At 47.1% G+C, this 15,807-nt stretch overlaps 1 long non-coding RNA gene across 1 annotated transcript; it reads left to right on the top strand.

The window, feature by feature from the left end:
• Nucleotides 1-2,727: 2,727 nt before the first annotated feature.
• LOC115505690 lies at nucleotides 2,728-15,077 on the top strand. Its single transcript, XR_003966089.1, has 3 exons — nucleotides 2,728-2,846; nucleotides 8,939-9,217; nucleotides 14,848-15,077. It is a non-coding gene; the product is annotated as an uncharacterized LOC115505690 (long non-coding RNA).
• The last annotated feature ends 730 nt before the right edge of the window (nucleotides 15,078-15,807 follow it).

The following is a 15,807-nucleotide window of genomic DNA, read 5'->3' as shown; positions in this document are numbered from 1 at the left end:
AGAATGAACCATCCAGGCGCCCCTCTTCTGTCCATTTTTAATTGAATTATCTGTATTGGGGATATTGAGTTGTATCAGTTCTTTATATATTTTGGATACTAACCCTTTATCTGATAGGGCATTTGCAAATATCTTCTCCCATTTAGTAGATTGCCTTTTAGTTTTGTTGATTATTTCCTTCAGTGTGTATAAACTTTTTATTTTGATATAGTCCCAGTAGTTTATTTTGCTTTTATTTCCCTTGCCTCAGGATACCTATCTAGAAAAATGTTATTACAGCCGATGTCATAGACATTACTGTCTGTGCTCTCTTGAACGATTTTTATAGTTCAGGGTCCTACATTTAGGTCTTTAATCCATTTTGCGTTTATTTTTGTGTATGGGTAAGAAAGTGGTCCAGTTTCCTTCTTTTGCGGGTGGCTGTCCAGTTTTCCTGACACCATTTGTTGAAGAGATTGTCTTTTTCCCATTGGATATTCATCCTCCTTTGTCGAAGATTAATTGACCATATAATTGTGGGTTTATTTCTGGGTTTCCTATTGCTTCTCCCTTTTTTATGTGAGTCACCACGCTTCATCTGATTTCCCTATTCACAAAATGTATCATTACCTCTCATCCACCGTTACGTTCTCTTTTCTTCTCCCTGGCCCCACAGGTTTATTTTTACGTCATTTAGGAGAGTGTCGGCAGGCAACAGGGATGATGAGTACTTGTGTTGTCTGTGCCGTGTTTGAACAGCAATCTCCCCACCTACACTTTGAAAGATCACTCTCAGAACCAAACAGAACAATATATGCAAAAGTGCCTTGCAGACTCTCAGGTGTCAAACAAATGTGATTTACTATCATTTGGTCCCTTGGTGGAATTTCCTGTCTCACTACTTTTGCCAAAATGGACACTTCAGCAAAGGCAGTCATCCTTCTAACCATAATCCTTAAAAATCTTCATTCATCTATGGGGTGCCTGAGCGGCTCAGTCGGTTGAGCGTCCAACTGCGGCTCAGGTCCTGATCTCACAGCTCGTGAGTTCAAGCCCCGCGTCAGGCTCTGTGTTGACAGCTCGGAGCCTGGAGCCTGCTTCGGATTCTGTGTCTCCCTCTCTCTCTGCCCCTGATCCCCTCGCCTTCTGTCTCTGTCTCTCTCAAAAATAAACGTTAAAAAAAAAAAATCTTCCTTCGTCTGTGTTTTATCTAAGAAGATTTGCTACCTTTATTGGCACATTGTTTTGAGATCAGATACCCCCAAATATAATTTTAAAATAGTTAAAAGTCCTTCAGGGGTGCCTGGCTGGATCAGTTGGAAGAGCATGTGACTTGATTTCGAGATGGTGAGTTTAAGCCCCACGCTGGGTGCAGAGTTTACTTAAAAATAATAAAATCTTTAAAAAGCATTCCTCAAAGTGATGAAACCATCATAACTATAAAGTTGCAAAAATTAAATTCTTAGTAAGTTTAACTGCATGAATTTAGAGTGTAATCAAATAACCAACCAGCCTTTTATTTTTTAAGTTTGTTTATTTATTTGGATCGTGAGCAGGGGTGGGGGCAGAGAGAGAGGGAGAGAGAGAGAATCCCAAGCAAGCTCCGTAGTCAGCCCAGAGTCGGACATGGGGCCTGAACTCATGAACTGGGAGATCATGACCGGAGCCAAAATCAAGAGTCGGATGATTTAACCACCCAGGTGCCCCCCACAACCAGCCTTTTAGATGCCAATTTAAAAGCTTAAAAAAAGAAGGGACCCCGGAGTGGCTCAGTTGCCTGAGTGTCCAACTTGGGCTCAGGTTATGATCTCACAGTTAGTGAGTTCAAGCCCCACATCAGTCTCACTGCTGTCAGCCGGGCTTTGGATCTTCTCCACCGCCCCCCCCGCCCCTCCCCTGCTCGTGCTCTCTCTCTCTCTGAAAATAAACAAACATGAAAAAAAAATAAAAGCTCAAAAAATAATAAGTTTAAAGTATCCGACGTGACCTTCATAAATTGGTTAACGTCTCAAGAGGATTACGTGTGCTGTTCAAAGCAAGTTGCAGGGGCGCCTGGGGGGCTCAGTTGCTTAAGCGTCGGACTTCAGCTCAGGTCATGGTCCCCCAGTTCGTGGGTTCGAGCCCCGCGTCGGGCTCTGAGCTGACCCGGGGATGGGGGGGGGGGGCGGAACTCTCCCTCCCTGGAGCTCCGGGCCCCTCCTCACTCCCCTGAAGTTGCTTTTCCCCTTGATTTCAGCCTGGGGTGCCAACTGCCTCATTCATCCTCCAGCCGAAGCACCCAGCACCGGGCCGGGCCTGCGCGGCGCCCACGTGTCTGTTGAAGCGAAAACACTGCCGGCGGCCGCGTGCAACTACCACTGCGCCTTTTGGGGGGGATACAGCCAAGGGAGTTGGGTGGAGACTCCGCCGGAGATTTTAAGGAGACAAAGATGAGGACGCCTTCCTCCCCCGTGGAGACAAAGTTGTGGAGCTGGCAGATTGCTTCGTCTTTTCACGCGACGGGGAACGAGGGGCAGAGAAGCAAAACCTCGGTTCTGGCAGCCGCCGAGCGCAACGCGGGAGGCGGCGTGGATCCTGGCAGCTCGCGTGTTCCATGAGGGACACCTGCTTTGCTGGCAGCCGGGAGGGAAAGGCTCAGAATAGCACAGGCGAACCCACTCACAAAAACACAGAAGCTCCCCTGGACTGTAGGCAAGGGGTCGGGGTCGGGGGAAGGCCAGGAGGAGGCCTGGGGGGGGGGGGGCGCTGACTTGGAGCATGTCCCAGCGCCGTCAAAGGGACTTGAATTTCCCCCGTGATGGGCCGGGAATGGGACCCAACGCCCGTCGAGTTCAGAGGCCGCGAGAGCCTGGCTCAGGGCTTGCAAGGTAGGTAATGGCAGGCTGCGGCCGGGGGCCAGAAGGCCATGGGGGGAGGGTCTCTGGGCCCCACTGCTGAGAACTGGGCTGTCCCTCTGTTGGGGACGCGGAGAGCTCCCCGGCACTCTGAGTTCCAGGGGAGTGGGGATGGTAGTCCTGGAGGCAGTGAGAACCGCAGCCCAAACAAGAGAGCAGGCGGTGGGGGACGCGAATCAGGGGCGGGGGGCCAGAGGCAAAGCCCCAGCCTGGGAGACCACGCTGTTAACCAGCCCGAGTGCCTCTCCCGGGCCTTCTGCCTTAGTGTCCAAAATAGTCCCTTCAGAAGCTCCTTAAGGAAAGGGTCCTGGGTGGGGGGGACGCCTAGGTGGCTCAGTCGGTTTAAGTGCCTGGCTTCGGCTCAGGTCGTGATCTCGCGGTCTGTGAGTTCAAGCCCCGCGTCGGGCTCTGTGCTGACAGCTTGGAGCCTGGAGCCTGCCTCGGATTCTGTCTCCTTCTCTCTCTGTGTCTCCCCTGCTGGTGCTCTCTCTCTCTCTCTCTCTCTCTCTCTCTCTCTCTCTCAAGAATAGATAAACATAAAAAAAAAAAAAAAAGGAAAAGGTCCTGGGGTCGCAGAAGTTTGGGAAAACAGCTACAGTAAACCCTCTTAGGGATTCACAACGAACAGTAGCCCCAAGGGGCTCTTCATGGAAGGAAAAATAGCAAAAACCAAAACCAAAAAACGCTTTACTTTCTTTAACCCAGGCTTTCCTCAAACGCTTTTCTCCGCGTTAAGGCCTGTCGGCGTCCTGCAGAAAGAGCTCCATCAGCCGTAACATGGGGACTGCTGTTCCCCGGAGGCCTTGACCCTGGAATATTGCCTTTCTAACAATCTATAGTGAAAGATAGATTTAATTATAAATCTTAGCTGTGAGTGTTAATGTCTTCTTGTCTCAAATAACATGTCAGAGTTATGGAAAATTCACATGTCTTTTTTTGTTTTTCCAATTAGCTTTTTCAAAAAATATTTTATTTATTTTTCACAAGCGGGGGAGGGGCAGAGAGAGGGGGACAGAGGATCCGAAGCGGGTTCTGCACTGACAGCAGTGAGCCCCACTGGGGCTCGAACCCACGAACCCCGAGATCATGACCTGAGCCAGAGGTGGATGCTCACCGAACTGAGCCACCCAGGTGCCCCATTTCCAATTCGTTTTTTAAAGATGAACTTTATTTTTTTTAATTAAAATAAAAAAAAGTATTTTATTTTATTTTGAGAGAGAGAGAGAAGTATGCACAAGTAGGGTGGGGGGAGGCAGAGAGAGGGAGAGAGAGAATCTCAAGCAGGCTCCACACTCAGTGCGGAGCCCAGTGCGGGACCCTGGGAGCACGACCTGAGCCGAAATCAAGAGTCCGACGCTTACCGACCGAGCCTCCCAGGTGCCCTCAACTTTAGTTTTTAGAGCAGTTTGGGGTTCACAAAAACTTCAGCCGCAGGTAGAGAGTTCCTGTATGTTCCCTGCCTCCACACAGGCACGGCGTCACTCACTATCAACGTCCCCCACAGGATGGGGCATTCGTTACCACTGATGAACCTACAGGGACACATCAATATCACGTCAGTATCACCTACAGCCCCTAGCGAACATTAGGGTTCACGCTTGGTGTTGTACAGTGAGTTTGAACAAATGTATAACGACATGTCTCCACTGTCGTAGAGTCATACAGTGTTTTCAGTGCCCTCAACACCGAAAGCGTCCTCTGTGCCCTGCGTATTTGCTCCTCCCTCCCCCCTACCCATGGCCACCACTGATTTTATTATAGTTACTGTCACCACACAAAGTTATTCCAATATTATCGGCTATCTTCCCTGTGCTGTACTTCGTATCCCTTGACCTGTTTGTTTTATAACTGAAAGTTTGCACCTCTTAACCCACTTCACCTATTTCACCCAGCACCCCCCCCCCTTTCTGGAAACCACTAGTTTCTCTCTGTATTTATGAGTCTGTTTCTGATTTGTTTTTAGATTCCACAAACACATGAGATCGTATGGTATATGGCCTCCTCTGTCTAACTTGTTTCACTTACCATAATGCCCTCTAGGTCCATGAAGAGGATATTTTTAAGAGGGGAGGGAGAGATGGGGTGCCTGCGTGGCCCAGCCAGTTAAGCGTCTGACTTCGGCTCAGGTCATGATCTCACGGTTCGCGGGTTCGAGCCCCGCATCGGGCTCTGTGCTGACAGCTCGGAGCCTGGAGCCTGCTTCCGTTCTGTGTCTCCCTCTCTCTCTCTGCCTCCCCTGCTGGCACTCTGTCTCTCTCTCTCTCCCTCTCAAAAATAAATAAACATTAAAAAATTAAAAAAGAAAAGAAAAGAAAACCACTGGCCTATAGGGGAAACCCAGACTCCATCAGAAAATCTCAAAAAGCTTTTTCTATTTGGCCATTTACCACTGGTAAGCATTTGGTGACCTAAAAGGTTAGTGAGAAGACAGATATGAAGACCCAGGAGATACTAAAGAAATGGGCCAAGGACATGGCTTTTCATCTCACAAGACAAACCGCATCAGGCTTTGGCTGGGACAGGACATGCGTCGGTCAGGTCGTGAGGCCAAAGGAGAGAGAAGAGGTCGTTTGCTCCCGAAGCCTGTGAAAGGAGACCGTTGGAACCTTTGTTTGCAGGGTTATCTGCAAGTCTTTTATGATCTGAAAAGCCGTTTGGTTCTGTGCAACTGCCCTTTTGAATGTTCCTCGAGGGGAAATACTTGCTCCTTTTCGGAATCAAAAGCTAGGGGGGGCGCCTGGATGGTTCGGTCGGTTGAGCACCGACTCTTGATTTTGGCTCAGGTCATGATCTCCAGGTTCATGGGTTCGAGCCCCACGTTGGGATCTGCACTGACAGCGCGGAGGCTGCTTGGGATTCTCTCTCTCGCTCTCTCTCTGCCCCCTCCCCGCTTGCGTGCTCTCTCTCTCTCTCAAAATAAATAAATAAACTTGAAAAAAAAGAGAGAACTAATAGCTAATACTTGTTGTAACCATCTTATTTTTTTTTATTCCTTTAAATATTTGTTCGTTTTTGAAGGAGAGAGAGAGACAGAGCGTGAGCAGGGGAGGGGCAGAGAGAGAGGAAGACACAGAATTTGAAGCAGCCTCCAGGCTCCCAGCTGTCAGCACAGAGCCCGATGCGGGGCTCGAACCCACGAGCTGTGAGATCAGGACCTGAGCCGGAGTTGGACGCTGAACCGACTGAGCCACCCAGGCGCCTCTCTAGATTTCAGTTTAAATGTTGCCTCCCTGTCCCCAATGTCTAGGCAAGTCTGTTATATACCTGGTTGCAGTACTTTGTGTACTGGTAATTAACCAGTCACTAGCAATAACTTCGTTTTTGTCTCCCTCGCTCGACTTTAGCACCTGTGTCTTCGCACACGTACGGTTGTGTGTTCCCAGCACCTACTGGCACCTGATACACGGTGGCTGCTCCGGAGGCACCCGTCGAATGATGAGTGAGGTCATGCCCGTTTGGACTTCCAGTTTCAATGTTGGCTAAAAATGTCAAAAAAATAGATTATTTTCGGGGTGCCTGGGCGACTCGGTCAGTTAAGCATCCGACTCTTGATTTTGGCTCAGGTCATTATCTTACGGTTTGTGAGTTGGAACCCCGCATCAGGCTCTGTGCTGACGGTGGGAAGCCTGGTTTGGATTCTCTCTCTCTCTCCCTCCCTCTCTGCCCCTCCCCCGCTCTCTCTCTCTCAAAATAAATAAATAAACTTAAAAAAAAAGGTTATTTCCTATTAACTTATGTCTGTTTAGCTTCTGACCTGAGAACCATAATTTGTCTTAATTTCCTTTCAACGTTTCCTAAGAACATTCCTTCAGATCAAGGGCTGTGACCCTGACCCAGTCTTTTAAAATATTTTTCTTTTTAATTTTTTTTTTTACATTTATTTATTCTTTGAGAGACAGAGCACAATTTGGGGGGGGGGGCAGAAAGAAAAGGAGACACAGAATCCGAAGCAGGCTCCAGGCTCCAAGCTGTCAGCACAGAGCCTGACAGGGGGCTCGAACTCACAAACTGTGAGATCACGACCTGAGCCGAAGTCAGACGCTTGACTGAGCCACCCAGGCACCACTTAAAATATGTTTTCTCTCAGTGCTTCTGAACAATTCATATCCTCGCTTTTGTATTCTCATTGGCAATGGTAGCATAGTATTTTACCGTGTGGAGGGTTTATGTAACCATTTCCTATCGAGGGGGCATTTATGGTGTTTTTAGCTATATATTTTTTAAGTTTATTTAATTATTTTGAGAGAAAGAGAGAAAGCACGAGTGGGGGAGGGGCAGAGAGAGAGGGAGAGATGCCCAAGCAGGCTCCCCATTGTCAGCGTGGAGCCCAATGTGGGGCTCAAACTCACAAACCGTGAGATCATGACCTGAGCTGAAGTCAGATGCTTAACCCACTGAGCCACCCAAATGCCCCTCTTGTTTCTTTTTAATGTGTATTTATTTATTTTGAGAGAGAGAGTGAGAGAGAATGGGACAGGGGCAGAGAGAGGGAGAGAGAGAATCCCAAGCAGGCTCTGCACTGTCAGCACCGAGCCCGATGGAGGACTTGATCTCAAGACTGGTGAGATTGTGACCTGAGCTGAAATCAAGAGTTGGATCTCAACCAACTGAGTCATCCAGGTGCCCCATTCAACTTTCTGATAATCGTAAAAAAAGGAAAAAAAAAAGCCACAATAGGGGGGAGTGGCTGGCTCAGTTGGTAGAGCACATGACTCTTCATCTCAGGGTTGTAAGTTCGAGCCCCACATTAGGTGTAGAGATTACTTTTTTTTTAATTTAATTTTTTATCTTTTTAAATTTACATCCAAATTAGTTAGCATATAGTGCAACAATGATTTCAGCAGTAGATCCTTAGTGCCCCTTACCCATTTAGCCCATCCCCCCCTCCCACAACCCCTCCAGTAACCCTCTGTTTGTTCTCCATATTTATGAGTCGCTTCTGTTTTGTCCCCCTCCCTGTTTTTATCTTTTTGTTTCCCTTCCCTTATGTTCATCTGTTTTGTCTCTTAAAGTCCTCATATGAGTGAAGTCATAGGATTTTTGTCTTTCTCTGACTAATTTCACTTAGCATAATACCCTCCGGTTCCATCCACGTAGTTGCAAATGGCAAGATTTCATTCTTTTTGATTGCCGAGTAATACTCCATTGTATATATATACCACATCTTCTTTATCCATTCATCCATCGATGGACATTTGGGCTCTTTCCATACTTTGGCTATTGTGGATAGTGCTGCTATAAACATGGGGGTGCACGTGTCCCTTCGAAACAGCACCCCTGTATCCCGTGGATAGATGCCGAGTAGTGCAATTACTGGGTTGTAGGGTAGTTCTGTTTTTAGTTTTTTGGGGAACCTCCATACTGTTTTCCAGAGCAGCTGCACCAGCTTGCATTCCCATAGGTGTAGAGATTACTTAAAAATAAAATCTTTTGGGGCGCCTGGGTGGCTCAGTCGGTTGAGCATCCGACTTCGGCTCAGGTCATGATCTCATGGTCCGTGAGTTCGAGCCCCGTGTCGGGCTCTGTGCTGACGGCCCAGAGCCTGGAGCCTGCTTCCGATTCTGTGTCTCCCTCTCTCTCTGCCCCTCCCCATTCATGCTCTGTCTCTCTCTGTCTCAAAAATAAATAAACATTAAAAAAAATTTTTTTTAAATAAAAATAAAAAAAATAAAATCTTTTTTGGGGTGCTTGGGTGGCTCAGTCAATTAAGCGTCCAACTTCAGTTCAGGTCAGGATCTCACAATCTGTGGGTTCGAGCCCCACATGGGGCTCTGTGCTGACAGCAAGGAGCCTGCTTTGGATCCTCTGTCTCCCTCTCTCTCTGCCCCTTTCCCGCTCGTGCTCTCTCTCTCTCTCTCTCTCTCTCTCTCCAAGATAGATAAACATTTAAAAAATAAAAAGAGAATCTTTTTAAAAAATGCCATAATAAAGACCCTCGTACATAAATGTTGCTACATCCCCAATTATTTTCTCAGGATAAATTTCTAAAAATAGAACTAGTAAGTTAAAGGGTCTGAGCATTTTCTAAGACTAAAGACATATTTTGCCTGGTTTTGTTCCACTAGGGTTGAGCTGGCGTCTCAGACTTAACTCAGTATTCATGTGAGTTGCCTGCTGACTCTATACCCACCCCTTGCCTTTTCGGTGTCAGCGCCTACATCCGCTCTATCTCCTGTATTTCGTCCTGCTTCCCGACTGGCAACCACATTGCTTGATTTCCGTGTCTCATGACTCTCCTGACTGATTTGTTCGTTGAGTTAAACATTTACGGAGCTCCTACCGTGCGCCAGCAATGGTGCTTGGCAAAGCGAAGTAAACAGCTGTCCAAATGATAACCGAAGGCGGTAAGTGTTCTGAAGGGCGCCGACGGAACGCTAGAATGTAGTAAGAGAATAAATCTTCGCTCCTTCGATAGGTTTTGAGGAAAGTCCTTTCTGAGAAGGTGAGCCCGAAGGATAAGTGGGAACTAACTGACTGATAAGTACACGAAAAGATGCTTGACACCATTAGTCATTAGGGCAGTGCCAATCAAAACCGCAGTGAGGCACCACTTTGCAGCCGCTAAGATGGTTGTAATGAAAATAAACATGGGAACAGGTGGATGACAGGGAGAAATCAGAAGCTTCAAACACTCCTTGTGGGAATGCAGAATGGTACAGCTGGTGCGGAAATGGTCCGGCATTCCCTCAAATGTCTGAACCTAGAGTCGCCACGTGACCCGGTAATTCAGCTCTTAGGTGTGTTATTAAAGAGAGCTGACGATGTGTATTCACACAGAGCCCGCTCACGAATGTTCGTAGCAGCATTATTCCTAACAGCCGGAGATTCGAAACAACTCAAGCGTCCACGAAGAGGTGAATGGGGAAACCAAATGTGGTATATCCATTCAGAGGAATGTTATTCAGCCATAAAAAAGAATGAGGCACCTTGCTCTTTACAATCCGCTCCCCAAAGGCAAACCATGTTATTCTGACTCTTCTGGTGCTTTCTCATCACACTTAGAATGAAATCCAAACTCCTCATCCGAGTTTACCGAGCACTAGATGATCGGGCTCCTACCCGCCTCTCAGACCTATTCTCCGATATGCATTCATTCCCCTGCCCACTTCTTTTTTTTTCTGTACTTAAAACATTCCAAGTTCATCTAGACTGTAGTGTTTCTTCTGCTCGAAATACTTTCTCTTCTGGTCTTTGACTGGCTCCGTTTTATCATGTGGATCTCATCTTAAATGCTCTCTCCTCAGAGTTGGCTTTCTCGGCCGCTCAGTGTAACAAGTCGTGTAGTCCCTTCTCTCCGGACATTCAGTGTCAGCTCTCTGCATGGCCTCAGTGCCATCTGATGTTGTTTCTTCTTTGTTTCTTGTCTGTCTTTCCCACAAAATCTAAGCTCAATGAAATGTAGGGACCTCATCACTTAGAACAGTGCTTGAACGGAGGGCGCGTAGGTGGCTCAGTCAGTTAAGCGACTGACTCTCAGTTTCGGCACAAATCACCATCACACGGTTCGTGGGTTCAAGCCCCGTGTCAGGCACTTGGGCCTGCACAGGGCCTGCTTGGATTCTGTCTCTCCTTCTCTCTCTGCTCCTTCCCTCTCTCCCCCCAACAAAAAAAATGGGCAAACTTAAAACGATTTTTTTTTAATTTTTTTAGTGTTTATTTGTTTTAGAGAGAGAGAGAGAGAGTGCGAGCAGGGGAGGGGCAGAGAGGGAGAGAGAGAGGGAGACGCAGAATCCAAAGCAGGCTCCAGGCTCTGAGCTGTCAGCACAGAGCCTGACGCGGGGCTCGAATCCACAGACTGCCAGATCATGACCCAAGCTGAAGTTGGACACTCAACCAACTGAGCCCCCCAGCCGCCCCCCAAAATCTTTAAAAATAAAGAACAGTGCTTGAATGAATGAATAAAAGCCTTTCCATGAAAAGGAAAAAAAGGAAGTGCTGACACAGGCCACAACATGGATGAAGCTTGCAAACGTGATGCAAAGTGAAAAAAGCTAGATAGAAAAGGCTGTGGCCTGTTGTGATGCCATTTATATGAAATGTTCAGAAGAGGCAAATCCGTAGATGGAGCACAGATTGGTGGTTGCCACGGGCTAGGGGTGGGGGGATGGGGAATAACCACTTTTTTAAAGTTGATTTACTTATTTTGAGGCGGAGGAGGGGCAGAGGGAGGGAGACAGGGAATCCCTAGCAGGCTCCACACCGCCAGCAAGGAGCCCAGCATGGGGCTTGGACTCACGAACTGTGAGACGATGACCTGAGCCAAAGTCCTACGCTCAACTCCGGAGCCACCCAGGCACCCGGGGAATAACGACTTTTAACGGGTATGAGGGTTTGGGGGGAGGTGAGGAGGTTGTTCTGCAATTAGATCGTGGTGATGATTGCACAACATTGTGAATACGCTTTAAGAAACACCAAATGGCAGGGCGCCTGGGGGGGCTCAGTCGGTTGAGTGTCCGACTCTTGGTTTGGGCTCAGGTCACGATCTCAGGGTTTGTGATTTCGAGCCCCACGTTGGGCTTTGTGCTGACGGCACAGAGCCTGCTTGGGATTCTCTCTCTCTCCCTCTCTCTTTGCCCCTCCCCAGCTTGCTCTCTCTCTTAAAAAAGAAATAAATAACTCTGAAAAAATTATTTAAATTAAAAAAAAACACTGCATTACACACTTTAAGACGATTAAAACAGGGGATTTTACGTTAATGGAATTACTTGCTTTTGAGGTGAAATTCACCTAACATAAAATCCACTATTTTAAAGTGTACAATTCAGTGGCATTTAACACATTCCCAAGGAAAGTGAAGGAAACAACACCCGCGTGTCATGTCAGGAAAGGATGACTGTCTTCCCATTGCCATTTTACGATGCGCTTGTAATTTTTTTTAGTTTATTTGTTTATTTGAAGAGAGGGGGGGCGCGCACACACAGGAGGGGCAGAGAGAGAGACAGAATCCCAAGCAGGCATCGTGCTGTCAGCGCAGAGCCCGATGTGGAGCTCGAACTCAGGAACCCTGAGATCATGACCTGAGCTGAAATCAAGAGTCGGACACTCACCTGACTGAGCCACCCGGGCGCCCCTACGACGCACTTTTTAAACAAAATCTTCCAAGGAAAGATATTATGAAAGATTACCGCGAGGGGCTTCATTTTGCTGACACGTGGTACAAGTTGTAAAGTTATAACATCAGTCCCTTAGGAATTACTTTATACTGCTATGAACGAAATAAACTTTGAGGTACCAAAAGTGCAGGGAGCAATCAGAAACAGTCAGTCAGGAATAGCACAGCAAATCCAGAAGGACAAGAGCTTTATTCCCACGGCTGAGCTGAGCAGGGGTGAAGCAGGAGGGGGAGGCAAATGGAAGGAACAGGGTCAACCAAAGACCAGAAGGAGAGAGACACAGACAGAGACAGAGACAGAGCGTGAGCAGGGGAGGGGCAGAGACAGAGAGGGAGACACAAAGCTGTCAGCACAGAGCCCGACCCGGGGCCCGAACCCACAAACCGAGAGATCGTAACCTGAACCTAAGGCAGACACCCAAGCGACTGAACCACCCAGGCGCTGTCCTTTCTCTTTCTTAATCTGATCGGCATTTCCGAGGCCACACTTCCCGTTGCCGTCACCAAGTTGCGTCAGCTCCTTTGCACTCAGAGACCACCCCTCTTGTATATTCTGATGACCGACCTTTTGCCCAGATCAGGAAAGCTCCATGAAGAGCGAGGTTTGTCCGTTCATCCCTCCGTCCATGCAGGAAGGTATTATTGAGCAACAATCATATACAAGGCACATGTCACTTAATACACGGAAAGCGGAAAAATGGCTAGGTTGATTGCTAGGGCAAAGGGTCATGGCAGCCTTTTCTGTGTGCATTTCCATCGATGGCTAGGCAGAAAAACTTCAAAAAGCAACCAGTTGCATGCAGGGGGCTCAGAGGCCTCCCCTGTGAATTATTTGCAATGATCATTCTCTAGGACGGAAAAAGAAGCCTGGCAAGTTTTTATACTTGTCCTTTAATACCTCTAAGGTGGGGCGCCTGGGTGGTTGAGCATCCGACTTCGGCTTGGGACTGATGGGGTTGCTGAGAACAGGAGTTAATGCAGGTAAAAAGCTCCCACAGCAAGGGCTGGGACACAGTGAGTCCTTAAACATTATTATTTTGTAATTAAAAAAATTTGTTTTATTTATTTACTTTGAGAGAGAGCACAAGCAGGGGAGGGGCAGAGAGAAAGGGAGAGAAAGAGAATCCCAAGCGGGGATGCCGGGCTCGAACCCACAAACTGTGAGATCACGACCTGAGCCGAAACCAAGAGTCGGTCGCTCAACGTGCTGAGCCACCCAGGTGCCCCTTATTTTGTAATTCTTTAATGTTTATTTATTTTGAGAGAGGGAGAGAGCACGAGCATGAGTGGGGGGAGGGGCAGAGAGAGAGGGTGAGAGAGAATCCCAAGCAGGCTCCGCACTGTCAGCACACAGCCCCATGCAGGGCTCGAACCCACGGTCCGTGAGGTCATGACCCGAGTCGAAATCAAGAATCGGACCCTTAACTGATTGTGCCACCCAGGCACCCCTATTATTGTTATTATTGTTAAAATATATACAAATTGACACAGTTTAAATCCACCAGGAATATTTAGTGCTTTCGGCAATGCAGCGTTATTTAAAACTTTATTGTGTGAAGCTATGCCACTTTTCTCGGCGATTACCAAGCTCTTTGGGGATAAAGAGAAAGTTGGATATTTCAGTGAGCTAGGTTTTCACGGTGACTGAAACAGGTGGGGGAGTTCCAGTGACCACATACGAGTGAAGCGCACAGAATTCTCACGCGAATCATTGCTAATGGGAAAGTTGACTTTTCCTCTGGATTAAGGACAACACGACGGGTTCTAAGAACAGTGGCGGGTTTGCAGAGGATTATAAGAGCAGGCAGGCTGCAGGGGTGCCTGGTGGCCCAGTCGGTTAAACGTCCAAGTCCTGATTTGGGCTCAGGTTATGATCTCACGGTTTGTGGGTTCAAGCCCTGCATCGGGCTCTGCACTGAGAGCACAGAGCCCGCTTGGGATTCTCTCTCTCTCCCTCTCTCTCTGCCCCTCCTATGCGTGCGAGCTCGCTGTCTCTCAAAATAAATGTATAGACTTAAAAAATAAGAGAAGGCTGCAACCTGAGGGACCCAGAAACAACAGAGACTGGGACCTAAGTAACCACCACCAAAGAAACGGGGATCAGAGCTGTGCGTCATCAGAAGGAAATAGGTAATGGTGCTTGGGTGGGGCTTTATTCTTTCCAGGGGAGATTCAGGTTCAGAATCAATAATTTGGTGAAATGACAAGAAAACGTGAAGGGGACTGGACGGAGAGTTCCAGTACTAGAGACAGCACGGGTCACGTTGATACAAGCATGGCACTCACAGGAGGAGGGCTCGGGGGAGATGGCCTTTTACCCGTTGGCCTTTCTGGGTCTCAGTTTCCCAGCCACGGGATGAAAATTCAATGGAGACCGTCTTCCTCCACAAAGTTAGAAAAGGAGTAAATGTCAAAGTTCCTTAAAAGAGACATTCGCTAAATGTAATTATTGCGTGCGGATATTGTCATGTATTTACTCTTCCAGATTAATTTTGGAATCACTTGGCTGATTTCTCGTGAAAGTCTTTTGGATTTTTTTTGTTGAAACTGAGTTAATGTATACATCAATTTGGGAAGAATTGACAGAGTTTTAATATTACATCTCTTCTTCTGGGGACAGGACATGCCTCTGCATTTATTCCAGTCTCCCTTTGTGTGCTCCAGGAAAGACTCTCAGGTTTTTGTGTAAAGGTTCCTTACATTTCTAATTTTGTTTATGACTAGACCCTTTACACTCTTTGGTTGCTATTTGAAATTGGATGTTTTCTCATTATATTTTGTATCTGGGTTATAGAAAAGCTATTTTTTAATATTGATTTTAGAACCAGTCACTTAATGAATTTCTCTTATTCTTTCCAACAGCATTTCGGTTGATTGCCATAGAGTTTCTGACTACACAGATAGAGGACCTGAAAAAGAGAGAGAGAAAAGGATAATTTCATCTCTTGGTTTCCAATAATTAAACTCATTTTTTCATTGTCTCTTTGGTTAAAAACTACCAGAACAACATTGAATAATATGGTGAGAGGGTACACATTTTACACGGTTGTGTCAGATTTTTAAAATGTTCTGATTTTATTTTTTCAAGTTTTTTTATTTATTTTGAGGGAGCGCGCGCATTCGTGCGTGAGAGAGACAGAGGAAGAGAGAGAGAGAGGGAGGGAGGGGGAGGGGCAGAGAGAGGGGAACAGAGCGAGAATCCCAAGCAGGCTCCACATTGTCCGCTCAGAGCCAGACGCGAGACTTGAACCCATGAGATCATGACCTGACCCCAAATCAAGAGTCAGATGCTTAACTGACTGAGCCACCCAGGCTCTCCTATTTTTTTTTTTTTTTTTTAAATTTTAGAGAGAGAAAGGAAGCAAGTGGGGGAGAGAGGCAGAGAGAGAGAGAGAGAGAGAGAGAGAGAGAGAGAATCTTAAGCAGGCTTCACCCTCAGTGAGGAGCCAGCCCAGGGCTCGATCCCATGATCCTGGGATCCTGACCTGAGCCCAAACCAAGCGTTGGACACTCAACCGACTGAGCCACACAGGTGCCCCTGTTTCAGATTTTTGAGTGAATGTCTGTAGAGGTTATGGGTATGATGTTTACTGTTGGTTTCAGAGAGAAAACTTGTAAGACATGAAGGAAGATCCCTTCTATTTTTTCTTTACTAGTGGGAAAAAGAAAACACGTGTTAGTTATTAGAGTTCCTGCTTGCCAAGAGTATTTCCCACAAGGCCCCGCATATCTCATTTCGGTCAAAAGCCCTTAGATCCACCCCAACTTAGCACACATCGTCGGATTTGTGAATCAGTACTAGTTTGCGTAATCATTAGGACC

The sequence above is a fragment of the Lynx canadensis genome, chromosome F1 (genome assembly GCF_007474595.2).
Source record: "Lynx canadensis isolate LIC74 chromosome F1, mLynCan4.pri.v2, whole genome shotgun sequence".
Classification (NCBI taxonomy): Eukaryota; Metazoa; Chordata; class Mammalia; order Carnivora; family Felidae; genus Lynx; species Lynx canadensis.
The sequence above is the reverse complement of the archived record's forward strand: the minus strand, read 5'-3'. Positions and strand labels throughout refer to the sequence as shown.